Genomic DNA, 13,909 nt, shown 5'->3' on the forward strand with positions numbered 1-13,909 from the left:
ATTTGGATTTCCTGAGTGTAATCTTGCATTGTGTTTGAAGATTAGCTCAGGTAAACAAACTTTGTTGGTACTGAATGTCCCTTTGTTGTATGTGCAGAAGACAGTCTTGGCAGCAGAGCAGAACCATGGCACAAAAATGATCTGGCTTTGTTTGCCCTATACATATCTCAGACTGATGGTTACTCTGTTTTCCTTTTGCCTGCTAATCCCCCTCACTCAAAGACACACATTTAAGGTCATGCAGCTTTAAATCCTGCCATTTTCTTGAAAGCTGGCCTACCACACAGTTTTTTTATGTTTCAATGTCATGTCTGTCCTACCAGACCTCCTTGGAAGGGTAGGGATAAACAGTATTTGATCCCTCACTGGTGGGTTTGATGGAGTGACTGAAGTCTGACACTTCAAGTAAGGGATGAAATGAGAAGAGCTCACCTCCTCTTAGCAATCCCGACATGTTGACTCTTATGTCTGGAAGAAACTAAAGGTGTGCTGCAGCTTCTGCAGTACTGCTGACCTCAGGAAGCCTCTGCAGCCCCACCTTCCACAGGAACTATTTTGTGTTTCTCTGCATGTGTGTGTAATTGTGCAGATGAACTGCTCAGACGGGTTAAATTCTGAGAATTTTAAAACAGAAATCTACGTAATGATTATTATTGTTTCTGGTTACTTTGATTGCACTGAGACAAAACTTTACCAAATAATTGCACCAATCAATCCTAGGTAGGTACAAGGGAAAATCCTTGAGATGGCATGTGATGAGAACATTAGGGGAAGAATCTGTAATTCTATTAAGCTAGTAAAATCCTAAGGAGCACACCATGTTAGGATGCTTGACTTCATGTCTGGTTATACCAGATGGCTTCCATCAAGAGGCAGATATTCTCCCCAGCCTTCCCCTCAAAAAGGACATCAGAATTTAACCACACCTTTGTATTTGAATACATAGCATGACCAAAAGCATATGGTGTAGATATCAGCCTCATAGAACTGTTGGGTGAAAACACTGGGATGGTAGACATAGCCTTGTGGAAAACATTTCTTGAAAATGCTAGATTTTTAAAAATACATGCATTGTAAAGGTACAGCTGACTTCCAAGAAGATAAACAAGATAATCTGCAATGTAGTTACTTAAGGTTGAAACATGCTTAGCTAAAACTTCTTTGAAAATAAAACACACGTTACCCTACTTCATGTGTTGTAGCTTTAATGAAAATTTAAAGTGCATTATATAATGCCTCTTAAAGATGATTTAGCTGAGTATTTTCCTATTCAGACTGATGACTGATGCTGTAAGCCTGTCACAGCATATTTAATCCTCACTAATACCTGTTCCATAGTAATGCTTGGGAGTGTGTAGAGCACAAGGCGGTCAACCTCCCAAAATCTCCAAGTAGCTTACAGAGATCTGCAAATGGGAAAGAGCCACAAAGCTCTCGCTCCATACCTCACTGCTCCCGAGGGAGCCGTGGGGTAGTTTGCAGACAGGGTGTGACAGCAGCTCACCAGTGATCCATGGACCCTGCTCCAGCCTGAAGCCTGGGTGTGCAGCTGTGGCACAGGGTGTCTGGGCAAAGTCACTCTCGGCTTCCCCTGTGGCTGGGGATTTGAATGGACCAGCTGGCCTGGTGCTAGACAGCCCCGTTGCCAGCTACGTGATGCAAAGTTATTATGAGAGCTGTTGCTGAACTACTCAGAAGTGATGCAGAAGTTGTTCAGGAGTCACAGATTGGCCAGTCCCTCTGGCAGGGAGTTTCTAGCTGTTTATATATAATTCCCCAGTGCAATAAGTCTACAAGGTAATATCACATTTAAATATTATGAGAAAATATGGAGACATTCAAAAGATCTCACAGCTCTTCTGTGCCAGGCACCTCATTGTATCCACTGTGATAACCAGTGACAGATTTCTGTTGGGGAAATGAAATAACCTCGTCCTATTGTCTGAGCAATTCCAGTAGGAAAGGAAGCTTTACCCTCCTCAAAAGCTGGCAGAGCTTAGTATCAGAAACTAAGGCAGCTTGTGCTGTATGGGAGTACCCGTGTAAAAGTGGTTTGGGTAGTTTCCATTGTGGCAATCCTTTCCTGACTCTAGATTCTTGACATCTTAGCTAAGGACCTTCTGCCAGGGTTTCTTCTGGTTTTTACAGAAGCAACCCAGGTAATGACTTTAACACACAGAATACAATAAAATGTGTATCTGCAGTTTGATCCCACTCCCACTGAACTATCGGAAATGTTGTAAATTGCCTTCAAAAGGAGACAATGCAAATTCTTAGCGTTGCAATAATCAATTAGCAGGCAGTTTAAATTGTGCTGTCACCAGCTTTTCTCTTTGTGTCTGAATATGCGATCTTCATACTCTGTTCACAGAGGATCTTTATTTTTCCAGAAAGTATCTTTGGCAAAGCTCTGTGCTCCTCAGTGGAAATATAGCAGAGACTAATTTAGCTTCTCAATTTTTGCTTTTCTTGGGCAACCTGAAAGAAAAAGATATAAAAAATAAACCACTTGTGAATGTTAGTTTTACATTTTCCCTGCAGTTCCTTTTCTAGGGTTAGTATTGCACTGATGGATCTGCATAGGCGTATGTTCAGCAGTGCAAATACTTGTGCATGGAAATTTTTCTGTATAGCACCATCCAGACTGCCTCATGCCAGATCAGCTGCACAGGAGATTACTGCATGTACATCATCAGGTGTGTGGCTGTCTACCCGTACATACCCCAGCATAGACACATCCTTTTGGTCCTGCCCTTGAAAACCCTACAGATTGTTGTCTTCAGTCATAAAGTAAACCATTATTTACTGCGGTTAGGGCTACTCCCACAATGCCTTCACAGTCATGCTTCACATCTTGAAGCCCACATAATTTTGAAATGCATGACTCGGAAGCGTGAATCAACACTTCTCCCTTTCCTTAGCAGGGATGTGTACAGCTTAACATCCCTTCCCTCCTCTGCAGAAGAGGGACATGACAAAACATTTTCATTTCAGAAGAGAAGCTGATGACAGAGTTTCCTGTGCCATCACAACAGAAGTTCATTCAAGTGCTAGACTGGGCCATCGACCAGACAGGATGGGGAATTTTTATAACCTAGGCTGTTTGTGACTGCAAAACGTTAGAGCAGCCAGTGCTCTGGTTTCCAGCCTGTGCTCTGCAGGCTTTTGGGACTGGTGAGTCCACGGATGGTGATTAAGAAAGACACTTTGCTGTCTAGTAGTCTACAGCTGGGAAAACTTTTTTCCCCCTCACATCCACTGGAAAATGTATAGAGATGAAAACCAGCCAAAAAGCCCTGCCATAATGAAACATCTGCTCTTCTTATCAGACTTGTGTGAAAGGTTTATTGAGCCCAAAATTTTCATCTTTCACCCTGCCCCTCCCTTTATGGAAGGCCACACTTGGGAAAAAAAAAAGGGAAGAAAAAGAGAAGAAGAAAAAGGGAAGAAGGGAAGAGGAAGGGAAGAGGAAGGGAAGAGGAAGGGAAGAGGAAGGGAAGAGGAAGGGAAGAGGAAGGGAAGGGGAAGGGAAGGAAGGGAAGGGAAGGGAAGGGAAGAGGAAGGGAAGAGGAAGGGAAGAGGAAGGGAAGGGAAGGGAAGGAAGATTATTTATGTTGTCTTCAATTTCAGAAAGAAGCAGGAGAGTTCCGTGTCATTCAGGACAGCCGTGGATCAGGATGTTCTTCCAACATTGTCACAGAAGTTTCAAAATGTGTCCCCCTGGACAGAGTCTGAGCTGTCTACCAGCAGTCTGGTACAGGCACATAAATTACCAAACCTTGTTATTAGATGCCTCTCTGCCCCACCTGTGCTTCCATTTTCAGGCTTCAGGATAGCCTTAAAGATTATTTATGTTGTCTTCAATTTCAGAAAGAAGCAGGAGAGTTCCGTGTCATTCAGGACAGCCGTGGATCAGGATGTTCTTACAAGCATCTTTGTGAGTCAGAATACAAATGCATGTGCTAAGACTCCCAACAGCTACAGCAAAAGCTTCCTCCACGAGTGACACAAGGGAGCTCCGAAATCCTTAGCTGGAAAAAAAAGTCTTATTCTTGCAACCACTCTCTGTCCCTTTGTAAAACAGTTCTTTTTTTTTTCCTAAATAGCTTTATACTGATGTTCAGGGGAAGGGAAGGGAAGGGAAGGGAAGGGAAGGGAAGGGAAGGGAAGGGAAGGGAAGGGAAGGGAAGGGAAGGGAAGGGAAGGGAAGGGAAGGGGAGGGGAGGGGAGGGGAGGGGAGGGGAGGGGAGGGGAGGGGAGGGGAGGGGAGGGGAGGGGAGGGGAGGGGAGGAAAAGAAAAGAAAAGAAAAGAAAAGAAAAGAAAAGAAAAGAAAAGAAAAGAAAAGAAAAGAAAAGAAAAGAAAAGAAAAGAAAAGAAAAGAAAAGAAAAGAAAAGAAAAGAAAAGAAAAGAAAAGAAAAGAAAAGAAAAGAAAAGAAAAGAAAAGAAAAGAAAAGTTTTTATCAGATCTGAATTTTTGCACTGTACCTCGCAGGTGATGGGGGTGAAGTGCTCCCCCAGCCTAGGAGGACTTGCCTTTTTCCACTGTTGTGTCCTAGCAAAGTGCCATAGGGTGGTTCTTAAGGAGAAACAAATATTGAAAATACTGAGTAAGATAACTCTTAATTAAACAAGAAAAAAATGTCTATTTAGGGCAATGGAGAAAAAAATCTACTTAACTGGGAAATAAAAATCATGTTGTTTCCTCCGCACAGGCAAAATGGGACAGATAAGACTCAAAGTTCAGAAGAGGATCGATTCCCTGCTCATTGTGGATCAGGAAAAGTTCAGAAAACCAAGCAGTTATGTAGGAGGGGGAAGAAAGAAGCTGCCAATTGTGATTTTTAAGCAAAGACAAAAGTCATAGCACTGCAAAGAAGATAAACAGAATCAAAAGTGATCCATTCTGGAACTGCTGATAGAAGGGACAACAAAAAAGTCATTTGGTCTGGTGGCTTGCTGAGGAAAGACGTGGGAGACGGAAGTCGCTACCAAGTGAGGACAGAGTGAGGTGAACGCCACTTTTTTTTTATTCGAAGCGGGGATGAAAAGAAGAACATCTGAAGAAGAAGAGGGAAGACAGGACAATAAATGATCAAAGAAGACATAGCATATACTATGTAAAAGACAAGATGGCAGCTTCATAAGCTGATTTTACAAACCATAAATTACAGCAGTAGCATTAGTTGTGAGCCTCTGAACTGGGAAAAGTGGGGTTCCATACACATTACTAATAAACCCATAATCATATATTGAAACATGCAGAAACAATGTGGGTGTCTGCACAAGCTGCAAGGGTTAGCTAAACCTTTTTCCCCTTTTACTTCAATTAAAAACTTGCTGTACAGGTGGTACTGAGCTTTTTTTTCTCATTCAGGGATATTTTGCAGGAGATATTTTTATATTCTGTTCTCAGGAAGGCAAAATTTGGACTCCCCCGATCGTGCTGATGTGCACTTTTAAAACAGTGGAGAGAAACTGTTAGCGATGATCCTCAATCAGCATCCTCTCTACTCCAGGTGCCAGCTTTTTATAGCTTTTGATGCATCACACAGGTGGAGAGGCCAGTTCTTGTTGTGCACAGTCCTAGACTGTGCAATTGTTTACAAGGTTAGTCCCCTGCCGGAGACATAGTAAGAACTAAGAAGCCACACTATACTGGGGTACTCCATCACTGGTTCTTGGAGAAATATATGTGTTCTATTCTTCTCAGTTTGACAAAAATGCTTCTGTCTTAGAAAAGTAATCAACAGGGTATGTATGAACTGGGGCAACGTTCAGTATACTAAATGCACATTTCTATAGGAGCAAAATCATAGTCTAGTAGAAAAACTAGCATCAGGTGTGATAGTGCAAGTCAGAACCATCCTCACAAAGAATTTAATTGTGGTCAAGATCTGGGAAACACTTTACTTTTCAACTGCATACTTTGCACACTATTTGCATGACATCTCCTTTTCTCTCTTTCCCTTGTTGGCTGACTTTGTGCCCTTTTGGCTCATCCCCCTCCTTTTCTTTTCTTCTTAAGCCTAGAAGTGATTCACTGGAAAAAAATTCATTTAGCCAGTGAGCAGGAATTTCTGACCTATTTACAAGTGAACTTCACTATACTTTTCATAGGTCAAACTCAAGCCCCAAAGTACTCCCCAAACTGCCTGTTAAAGCCCTGTCAAGTTCTCAGTGACATCTGAGGTTTCCCCTCCAGCCCATCTGTGCTTACCTCACCTGGCCTGCTGTGTTAGAATCCAGAATATTTTCCCTTAAAAGAACCTATATTCTTGGGGATGGACTGTGTGTCTTCTGAAAGGTCTTTAGAAGATACTGCATTGCTGGAGGAATAGTGGGAAATAATATTATTGGAAATTCTACTCTGCTTCCCAGGATAGCACCCAGCGTAACTCTTGGTCCTTGAGCTGTTGCGGGCTTTGCTGCGTAGCCTCCGCGTTTCCGAGAGGATCATCCCCGTATCTATGAGCAGAACAACCTCATGTTTTACTAATATTCACCACAAGATGGCAGTGCAAGATTTTAATTGTCAGTCCCTTTCAATTGTATTTGTATGTGCCATGTGCGTGTGACAGCATAGTTAGACGGAAAATTAAAACCAGTAGTGCTTTTTTTCCGTTTTGAAAACAAAGATATACTAGTTTCCTTTGAAATAGATTGGATTGTGGAAACACGGAACCAATAAGAAAACAATGCTGCTGGTGCACGTGAGGTGTTGCCATATTTCAGAAATGGACCTCAGCTTTCTTTGTATGCTAACTATGCATTTAATTAATTTACACCTCCTCCCTCAGTATAAAATCTGTATTGCAAAGATTGTTTATATGATGTATTCTAAGTGGCTTTTGAATTTAGGGAGCTTTTGTCCTGACATTGCATCTTTGGTCTGTGTGCCAGGGCACACTCCCTGCTGGTGTGGTCCCAGAGCATGTCCTGCCAACAGAGCTGCAGGCAATTGTCAGAAGGTCAGTTCAGCCTTCCTCCTCTCTCTACAGTTTCACCTTCCCATTTTCTTTTTGCTTGTCAAATCAGGAAATTTGTTTAGTCTGAAAATGTACCTGACAAAACCAAACAGTTATTAATTAAGTCCCCCATCTGGCTTGCAGCTTGGGTGCCAGCATGGACAAGAGGAGGCAGCAGAGAGCCTGGGATCGTTGCTCTGGCTGCACCTCATGCCCAAACTGTTTTATGGGATGGCAGAGTTGAAGAAAGCTCTCAGGCCTGGGCTTTGCTGGTTGTTGATTTAACTGGCTTGACATCACTGGTGCTATTTTCTGGTTTGGCCTTCACAGTGAGATGCTGATGGTGTTTCTTTCTCTATGACATTTTTGTCAGGATGCAATACAGTAAAGTCTCATCAGGTCTATATCATTGCCACAGGCAATTCAAGTTTTAAACAATACATCCTGCTTTGAACTGCTGCTGACACTCAACCCACACACTCAACATCTTACTTGTAATTTCTGTGCTAGTGCGTTGCACTCACTGTCTGGCTAAATCTGTACAAAGACCATCCAGGAGACTGAATGCCATATTGACAAGTGGCTTAATTTCACAGCTACCATGATTCTTGGTCACTAAAAACTTCACAGTTCAGCAGAGGAGTTGAAAATATTAATTTGCTATCTAAAAAATATGATGACATTCTTAATTCATAAATCCATTAGGGTAATGCTTTGAATGCTGGGGACATAATTTATGATTTGTAATTCTTGTTCTTTCTTCCCTTCTACATCCATTCCAGTGGGTGAGCAAGGAGGGGTGTTATGGTCTTGGTTTGAATGCAGAGAAGTGACTGCTGGGCACTCAGCTTTGAACTCTGCCACCCCTGCCCTCATCAAGTGGAAGCTTCGAGAGGCATAACCATGGGCAATGTTAACCTATTTGGTCAGGCTGCTGCTGGAGACAGATAGTTTGATAAACAAAAGCTAAAGGTGTCTTTGAGTAATATTTATCAGTTAGTGATGCCTCTTTTTTAAAGCTTATGTACATGTGTTTAGTAGTCCCAGTAGTCCACTGACAGATAAACAAAAAGTAGAGTTCAACAGTGCTGCTAAAGGTGTGATAAAGGCTCCACAAAAATGCAGCAGAGCAGCAGTTCTGTTTTCTCCCCTTCCCAATAAAGGGCAGTTTTATGTGTCAGAAAGTTTCTGGGATGACTAATATGATCTGATACAGAACCAGCCTGCACTGGAAGACTTAATGGAGGAAAAATGCATTTTCTATAGTTAGCACCCAGCACTCTTAGCTGTATCTGAGAGGAGTGCTACTCTTACACTGAGTGTGAGACTTCAGCCTATATCTGTAACATTTCTGAAACCTGGTATTTTTCTTTGCAGTGTAACTTCAGGAAAATATCCATTTTATCTGAAGAGAAGGATATTTTTCTTTTTTAATTCTTTCAGAATATACCTTTCTCTTAGTCAGTTCTAGTGATATAGCGGTAACTGAAAAGTGGATAAAATACCTATTTAGTATGAGATGTGGCTACATTGTCCAAATTGAACTGAGAAAAAGCATCTACCTGTTCACTCAGAACTATACAAAAGTTCTATCTTCTTTTCCAGACATATAATCTGGGTTTTCTTCTTGCACAGATAGAAACAGTAATACATAGTAAGTGTGTGTGTGAAACTGGGGTAACTCTTCAAGAGCAAACTTTTAGCACTGCAGCTAATATTCAGCTAATATTCTCATATGTTTCCAGATGCAGTATCCCAAACCAGAGACACTGCAAGTTCACAACTGCACAGGTCCTGAGCATGTCACACACACACATTCCTTAATTAAGGAATTAAACTTTGCCAAACCCCCATGGCACAGGGATGGTGATGATTTCTATTTCCATGGCGGGCAGCGGGTGGGTCCAGCCGCAGCCTTGATATGAGCTGTGGGTCGGTGTGATGTGCTGTGTGGCAGAGGAATTAGCAGCAGAAGAAGAATGGGACAGCATCCCTGTAATCACCGCTAGGATGGAAGTCCCAGTAGGCTTGTTGTCCTAGGAGACCGTGTAAGAGTAGTAATTTTTTCTTCAGGAGGGTTTGCAATATGAAGAGACCAGACCAGTAGCATGGCTACAGCACAGTTATCAGGAGCACTGATCCTGTATTGGCATGTTCATGCATGTGCATGCACTTCACAGTGCCACACTCTGAACACATCCCTTTGGCAGGGGCAGTCTGGAGCTGGAGATGGGAGTGGAAGAAATGGTCAAAACCAGAACTGAAAATGTGCTAAGGGAAGAGGAATATGGGAAGGAGGAAGAAAAAGGGAGAAGGGCAGGAAGCACAGAGGGCATTACGAGACTTAAGGTACCAGCTGAGGACCTACAATTGTGGGAGAGGTTCTTAAAAGAACAATAGTAATCAGAGAGCAACAGACAAAGTGGTATTGTTTGTACACAAACACATGCTCACACATATGTCCCAATTGACAGAAAATTGGTATTAGAATGAGGGGGACTGTCTCTCACAGAAAAAGGCAGGGTTAAGACATCTGTGGCTGTTCTGGTTACAAGAAGTCCCCAAACACCTCCTGCTCTGCATGCAGTGGAGCTGCTGTGGAAACCCTGAGGCTCTGGAGGTGCCCACAGCTGCTCTGCTTGAGCATGTCTCCAAGAGCATCCTTCAGCTGAGCAGCAGGGCAGGTGAGCAGCTGGCAGCAAGGCTCTCCCTGTGTGCTGGCAAGCAGATGGGTCAAGCCGTGCTTCTGTGGGAGCTGGGCAGAGCTGAGAATAAACCTCAGATTTCCTGCGCCTCAGCTCCATCCATGAGGCCATCGCTTCCCCACGCACTAATCTGACATTACAGAACGTATGGCGACGCAAAGCCACAAAGAAACTAAATTAGGAGAGTAGTAGGCGTATGACTTGCATGCAATGTTTCCCTTTCACTGCAAATTTCTCGTTTACTGTTATTTTTGCATTGGCCTGTGTGACTGAATTCCCATAAAGTGATCTCCCACACCTCAGGGAGTTGAGAGAGCAGGAGGCAGTCACTGGGCCAATCTGTGCCTGAAAATTAGAGAGCGACAGACACAGACCAGGCATCTGAGAAAGAGACGGTTGTGTGGGAAGGGATATATGAACCACTCTGGCACTATTCAGTTGTTAGGCAAATGATTAAAGCTAAAAAGGAGGAAAAATGAACTGCTTCCCTGGTTGTATATATAAGCTGGACATTTGTGGAGAGTGAGCAAGTGGGGTGGTTATCAACAATAAAAGAGTAATAAAAAGATAAGATCTTTGCATTCCAATTAAAAGAAAAATCATTGCAACAGGATCAGATATTTTCCCTGGCAAACAGGCAAAGAATTTCTCTCCAGGCAGGAGACAAATACCTATGTCTTTCCTTTTATCAAGTATTAACCCATAGGCCTGTGACAGAAAAAGGCAGAGAGCTAGCACAGGGATTTCTATTGCAAATGGGAAAACACTTTTTTTTCTTTTTTTCTCTTTGTTGAAATTTGAAGAAAGATTGGACCAATGAATCAATGGCGTGGACGAAAACCAAGCTATTAGGAGATTAACACTAGGGGAAACCTTTGAGCAAGATGGCTTCTCTGATGGAACTGGGTAAGAAATTAAAGAAACCAATATTAGCTTTGCTTCCCCTTCCTGCCACCTGCACATTGGCCACGTTTGCAAAACACACCATGCAGCATGTGCTGATCCAATGGCAAGGCTCACTTCTGCAAGAAAGCTTTTTCTTACTGAGATTTTCGGCTCCAACCAATGAAAAACAAGTATCAGATGAAATGATCTAATGACAAATTTGCAATATTCAGTGCTGAGGTAGCATATGTCCAAATGCTTGAGTCAATGGAACAAAAGAAGGTTTGCCTTTTCTGTACTGTTTTTTCAAGATCATTCCAAAGTAGCTAGAGTGATGCCTAAGCACACGATTTACTGAAGATATTCAGAGGCCACATTCTGGCTTGTCTTCTCTCTGTCAGTGCCAGGCAGGTAGATAGATAATCAGGGAGAAAGTCGGTTTCACTGATTAACCTTAAGGATCCATCATGGAGATTGCAGCTTTTTACAAAGTCAAGAAGTGTCACTGATTCAACTGTCCAGGAAGCCTGCTACCTCCTTAATCAATATTTTATAAATTACTTCAAAAATTGAAGTGCTTAATTATTTACTCTTGAGTATAATTTTAAAATCTGATTGTTGTTTCTTTTTTTTTTCAAATCTGTTTGCAGTGGAAGACTGAGTTTTTTTTGTTTTGTGCATGTGCAGTGTAGACCTGAGAAGAGTATCTGTTTATTACCATGGAAAATGTTGACTGTAAAGAATGCCTGGAAAAATAAGGAAGTATACCTGAAAATATAAGCAAATGCAATATTTCAGCCAGTCTTATTTGTCTTCATCAAGACAAAATAATTTGAATGTGGCACAGTGGTACCTCTTAGAAAATATAATGCAGTGACTTAGTTTCCCTGTTCTAGGAGCAAGTTTCCCATCCTGGCTTCAGCTTCCATAGTGCTGGGGGAGCCATGTTCATGCTGGGGACAGCTGTACATGCCATAGGAGGTGGGGGCTGATGGGGAGACTTCCTCAGGCAGATGGGACTTCTGGCCCAAAATGAGATACTGAAGTCACATTTATAGATCACAGTTTTGAAGTTATTGCTCCTCTGCTGAAAGATGTCAGTTTTCCAGTGGGAAATCTATTCTCCAGATTTTCTGACCAGAACTTATGTTTATCAGTCTCCTAATTCCAAAACCTCTTCTCCAGCACTTCCTTTTCTTTGACAATCCACTAATAGCTTCATTCCCTTCCCTATCATTGGCTCATCTTTCTTCTGTGGAAGTGTAGATCAGCTGAAACATGTATATTTCTTGTCTCCTTCCAATAGCAATTTGATTCTTTACATTAACCTTAAATTTAAAGCACATTGAAGAGAAAGGTAAGAGGCTTCTGTACCTGTCATTTGTTTCCGTATTGGGATCTAAACATAACTTCATTACATCTCCCACTTTCATGCTTTACATACATTGTAGAAAATGTTTTAACAGCATTTGGCAGGACACAATTAGCCAGTGAGCAGACCTTCAGATAAATATTCACAGGTTTGAATCTGCATGCAGTAGGCTGAATTAACATCTACACCTATTGCATATGCTAAGTATGATGTCATGGAAGTACTTTGTCAGGTCTCTAATTCTTAGTGGATGTATATATCTGTATAGATATATGTATCTGTATATATGCATTTATCTATCTCAAGCCGTAGTTCCAGATAAAGGTTCCTCATATAGGGACCCAAGTGGTATCTTGCACTCATTCCTTGTGGTCAGTGAGTATGATGAATACATCCTCAGCGGCAAGATGACAGTTACTTCCTCATGCCAGGGGAATACCCAGTATGGCATTAATAGATGTCCGTTGTAGGAAAATTGTCTGACCCGTTGAACCTTTTATGTTTTGCAGAGTAGAGAATTGCTATTTATTTAAACATTTTTAATATTGCATTTATTTAATGAGATATGTGTTTTAAAAAGTGGGTTTCTAGTACTGCACTATTTGTCTAAGTAACCTTTTCCTAGTTAACATGAAAACAACAAGATCCTTCTTAATATAAGCCAAAAGATGAGTTTCTCAAGGGTACTTTCTAACCAAGGTGTTTCTAATCTAGCCCTAATGTAGTAGTTGAACTTAGTATCTTGTATTCTGGGTGACTGCCTGAGTGACCAGTCTACTGGCTAATATGGGAAGAATCTCTCATCCACTCCTGTGAGGGGTGCTCCACTTAATATCAATAATTAAATACTTATTTGAGAAGGTCTTTGAACTCGGAACTTTGCTGTGTTTCCCAACTAGTGGGCTAGAGAGTCAAGGTGTCCTCTCTCTCCCTGCTATCTTCCCTCTACTTTGATTTCTAGATCAATGGTAGTTGACAATTTATATGAAATGGAATATTTCCAACAGTAAAGATGGAAAGAAGCCAACCCCTTGGTAGCTATATCATCCCCAAGTTATGCCACTAAGGAGAGATTTGGGAGAAAGTGTTTGGATGCAAGAACTATCTTTAGACAGACAAGAGCTTGGATCAAACACAATTTTTGGATTGAGTTGGACTTAATACTTTTTGGGTTTAATCTTTGTCTGTCAGCACCCTTATACTGCTCTGATTCTTCCCCATATGGTGAATTCGGGGGAGAATGATAGAGACTGAGCCATAAGAAAACCTATTAAAAATATATTAAAAAAAAAGCAATACTGAGATACATTCTGCAACTCTGTTGACTTTACAGTGTCTTTGAAAGATATTACTAAGTCCTCTTTCTTTAGTTCATTTTAAATGTTATATTCCCCTGGTTATTTCTGTTAGCTGTGTTTTCTTAGTTTTGCTTTTAAAATACAGAATTAAATATTAAAAGGTTAAGGTTTCTTTTTTATGCTTTCCTCCCCCCACCACTTCTGGTCTAGTCTAAATGCCAGCAGGAGAAAATGCATTCTCAGACTTAACTCAGCTGCTAGCTCTAAATATTCTGTACTAAATTAAGTACAGAAACAGATACATGGTACTCTGGAAATATGGCTTTGAGCAATAGAATTGTGATAGCTCAGGAAGCTGCACTGACAACCAGCAAGAGCTCTATCCTGATGAGTAATGGGGGAGATTTGTCATTGTCTTCTCAAACCAAGTATTTACAGATGAACTCTACTTTCAGAACCAATTAGGCATCGTATACTTTTGCACATGGGCACATTTTCCTGAACAATATGGGAAGAACAAACTTTTGAATTAAAAAAAAAAAAAAGAGAGAAGTTCAAATCAATCATGCTTATTTTAATCTTGCTTTAAATGTGCTGTTTCCTTTTTTTCCCTAAATAGTTTTTTATGTGGTTGCTGAAACATCTTTGTAAGAAAAGCGACAATACTCATACAAGGAAAGTC

Source organism: Aphelocoma coerulescens, chromosome 2 (genome assembly GCF_041296385.1).
Source record: "Aphelocoma coerulescens isolate FSJ_1873_10779 chromosome 2, UR_Acoe_1.0, whole genome shotgun sequence".
NCBI classification, from domain to species: Eukaryota; Metazoa; Chordata; class Aves; order Passeriformes; family Corvidae; genus Aphelocoma; species Aphelocoma coerulescens.